Source organism: Heliangelus exortis, chromosome 3 (assembly GCF_036169615.1).
Source record: "Heliangelus exortis chromosome 3, bHelExo1.hap1, whole genome shotgun sequence".
Lineage (NCBI taxonomy): Eukaryota > Metazoa > Chordata > Aves > Apodiformes > Trochilidae > Heliangelus > Heliangelus exortis.
The window spans coordinates 5,499,513-5,503,649 of NC_092424.1; the positions used below are offsets into that span (position 1 = coordinate 5,499,513).

Sequence of the window (4,137 nt, forward strand, 5' to 3'; positions counted from 1 at the left end):
TCTTGCTGCTGGCACTGATTAGAGGTCAGAATGAGGAGGACTTGGCTGTTCTGTTAGGAGGTGAATTACTAGGTCACAGAATAATAGAATGGTTTGGGTTGGAAGGGACATTAAAGATAATCAAGACCCAACCCCCTGCACAGGCAAGAGACATCTCCCACTAGACCAGGTTGCACAAGGCCTCATCCAACCTATTCCAGTGTCTCACTACCCTCATGGTGATGAATTTCTTCCTAATATGTAACCTAAATCTACCCTCTGTCAGTTTATAACCATTACCCCGTGTCCTATCACCACCCTCTCTGATGGAGAAGAATTCACTTGGGATTTGCCCCACATCTCCCTCTTCCAGCTCCATCCTTCCCCCTGTCCCATACCTGGAGTGGCCCTGGGTGCTCATCCTTCAGCTGGCAAGACTCAGTTTTGCCTCTGGTGATGTGGAAGGTTTAAACATCCTCCAGTGTGGCAGTCTTGTTGCCACCATAATGTCCTCAGCACTGCCAGAGGGCTGATGGTGCTGTGTGTGCCCTGGGACCAGAGCAGAGGACAAGAAACCTCCTCCACCCACAAGCTCGAAGTGGCCAGCTTTCCCAAACTGAAAACTTGGGAAGCAGCCAGCAGCCCTTCCCCTCCCTGTCTCCACTCCCTGTCAGCCAGAAGATTGGGTATCAGTGGTTTGGGGAAGCCTCACCCCACCAGCTGTGGGAGAGCCAGGAGAAAATGAGGTAGTGGCTGCCCAGTGCTCCATCACTCTTTCCACTGCAGGTTTAAGGATCTTCTGAAAGAGTCAGGAAACAGCAGAGAGGAACAGTTAATTATCTGCAGGAATCCTTCCCCTCACTGCTGCCCAGGGCTCCCCACCCCTGCCCACCCAACCTTGATGGACACTTTGGATCAACTCCTGGCCTCTTCCAGGGATGCTGAGGGGATGCTTGGGCAAAGCCTATTGACTGCAAGGATCCAGGCACCTAGATCTGCCCCTTCCCCACTGCACTGCACGGGTCACTCACTTGGGTTTATAGGAGAACCAACGAAAAAGATGTTTTCCTACAGCTGCTTCCAGGGGTCCAGCCACTCTACTGCTCTTTGGAGTTTGGTTTGTTTGTTGTGTTGTGAAGGGGAACCCATCAGGTGGTCCTGAAAGTGACCATCTAACCCTGTCCCCAGTTGGCAGCAGGAAGGAGAGGCTCCTGCCAAGCTGTCACAAGGCACACCACAAACAGACAGCTTCACCCTCCTGCCAGAGAACAAAGGGCATTGCCATTGGGAGCCTTCAGCCTGCAAAGCAAAGATGTTTGCCCTGGCTCCAGCTCCCAGAGGTCAGACTCCTAAAAGACCAAGCCCTGCTGCTCAAGGTTTTGATGAAAGTTTTATTTCTTGGATTTAGAGCCCCTCTTTCCCGAAAAGCAAAAGGTTTTAACATTTTGGGGAGGTACTGACTGTCACTGTGACCTCTTCTTTGCTAAGCTTTATGCCCAGTCATGTTGCTCTGGACACACAGGACCCTGGGAACCCGATGGGAATCCCTCTCAGAACAAGCCAGCCCACTTTGCAGGAAAGAAAATTCCATACAGGGTTTGCTGTTCTTCAGCTTTATGGTGGATTGGGATGCATGTGAGATTTCTCTGTTCTTCTGTGCAGTGCAAGGCATCAGAGAGATCTGAAGGACAGGGCAGTCCTTGACCTGAAAAGGTCTCTCCAGAGGGACATGGCTATAAAAGGAATTGAGAAAGGAAGCAGAGGGGACACAAAGTGAGTTTAAAAATGCCACTGTAGTTCCATGATCAATGTGAAAAGAGATGGGGTTGGAGTTCTTTATTGGGAGAGAGCTAAGAGACAAGGGAAGGACAAGGGCATGAAAGAGCAGAGAAGGCAGGTGGGATGAGTCTGGGAGGAAGAGGGAAGGGAAAAGGGAAGATGACCTTGACAGGTCCCACTGTACTTCTTTCTGTTGTCCAAGAGATAGGGAAAAGGTGACAAAATGGCCCCTTACATGTGTGGTAAAGATACAGGGGGTGACTTTGTTTCATCACTTCAGTTCTTGTTCTGATGAGCCTAAGCTGACCCTGTCTTTTCCCATGTCATGGTGCTGCTGTATCTGTTCAAACAACTTCTGCCATCTTCCATCAATCAGAGCCAAAGTTGGACAAGCAGGCAACACCATGTCAGGGAACAACCACTTCCTAATACACATGGGAAAGATCTGCTAGAACTCTCCCACACATTGACAGGTTTTATCTTATCTGCCTCCAGGAGGGACAAAGAGCTAAAGGGACAGTGAAGGTCAATCAGGCACTTAGGAGAGCTCAGAACAAGGGAACAACTGATTACACTGAAGGACATCACATTTGCTCTTTAGGCTGAGCTCCAAAAGTCTGGGAAGAGTAAGCTGCTTCTCTTCTCCAGCACAAGAAAGGTTCCCCTCCAACAACCATTTGGAAGTGCCTGTTCCTTTGTGAGTCCTCACCCTGTCCTGAATGAGGGAAGATGAGCAATAAGCCTCTAAGTATTTACAAGAAAAAGGCTTAGTGCAAAGTGCTTCTGGGCACAGCTCTGTTGCCAGTAAAAAGCCTGATGAAAAGCATACTTTCTTTGATGAAGCCTCATTCAAGTGGTTTATGGGTAAAGGTGAATTCAGTATATATCATATTTGTCTGATGGCAAACAGAGACTGCTTGTGAAATCTATCTGACTGGGTGCTCTCAGAAAAATCTTCGTGAAACATCTGCAAGCTTTTGAATCACTCCATTGTTGTCAGAGTTTCAGCTGGAAATTGTTCTGGATGTGAGAGAATGGTGGGTCACTAATGGCTTATTTCTTACTAAATGTTTTGGGTTTAGGGGCTCTGAGCATACATAGATATTTTTTCTCATCTGCAGATTCACATGTAGCAAAATAGTGGGGTGAAGATGAATAATGAGAGCAACTTTCCTTTTGCTTGCATAGTACAGACCCAGATCATTGCTGTGATAAGTAAATAATATGAAAATACATGAAAAGTGTATTTAACCCCCTGGAATAGAATAGCTCTGCCATTGATCCAGGTTAACAGGCCTTAGGATTCAACTGCTCTGGGCCAAAGAGGAAGGTATATATGTGGTGTTGTTTTACCTACCTCTCTTGCTTTAGTACAGCAATTTGAGAACACCAGAACTAATTTATGGTTTGTGTTTTTAGAGTTATATACTCTGCTGGATGTTCCTGAAATCCTCTAGTCAAAAATGGGAAGTGTAAGATGTCCCTCCTGTCAGCTTCAGCAGTTTCATGCCCCAGGGAACTACTGAGAAGAAGCATCCACTGAACACCCTCTCCATAACCTCTGCTCACAAGCAACGATTTTTCAGGTTATCTCCTATCTTTCTCTGGAGGAAAAAACCCAATAACCACAGCTTCCCTTCTCCAGTCCTCCCTTGGTGGAGTTTTCACTGCTTAGGGCCACGTGCTGGTGTCCCAGCCCACTGTCAGCCCAGCCTTCCCTCACCTCATTTCCTTGGCTGTTGGATGATGCTGAAGTCAGATTCAGGGCTTTACAGCCACACTCCAACAGGGAGCTGCTGCACTGAAATGAGAACCTCCATGCAAAGATCTCCTGAAATAAGGAAAAGTGGGAAATAAAACTGGCTGAGGTGTTTGGGTACCGTGGCTGCGTGTCACATAGCTGGGATGCTGCCCTACAGCTGGCAGGAGGAAATTCTCCAGGGCAAGTTGGGTTGGATCAGGTCCAGACCTCTTTGTGACAGCTCTGCTGGTTGAAGCACTGCACCCCTGCCTGCACACCAGGCAGTGTCTTGTCTTTTCCCTTGCATGCACAATGTTTAAGATGAGCAGAAACAAGCTGGGAGAACCCCCAAACATTGCTCCTACCCCCTGGTCCCATGGCTACCACCCTACACCCATGGTGGCTGAGGGCTGATCGTGGGGGGGGTTGAAGTTGACACACTAAAAAGCTGCTTCATTCAGGTCATCTATACCATGGTCTCTCAGATATAACACTGCTGCTGCCAAAAAATAGTGTCCAGACCCCAATGAGATGAGCCCCTTGCAGCTCACCACAGTGGTTACAGCAAGGGGCAATTCTGCAAGACTTGGCCCAGTTGCAAGGGGTCATCCTTAGTAGCCACATGGCTGTGGATGAAG

General features: G+C 48.2%; 1 long non-coding RNA gene across 1 annotated transcript; it reads left to right on the top strand.

Annotated features, from left to right (window-relative positions):
• Positions 1–684: 684 nt before the first annotated feature.
• LOC139795486 (uncharacterized) lies at positions 685–3,626 on the top strand. The gene is made up of 3 exons (XR_011725510.1): positions 685–1,001; positions 2,880–3,088; positions 3,178–3,626. It is a non-coding gene; the product is annotated as an uncharacterized lncRNA (long non-coding RNA).
• Positions 3,627–4,137: the final 511 nt, after the last annotated feature.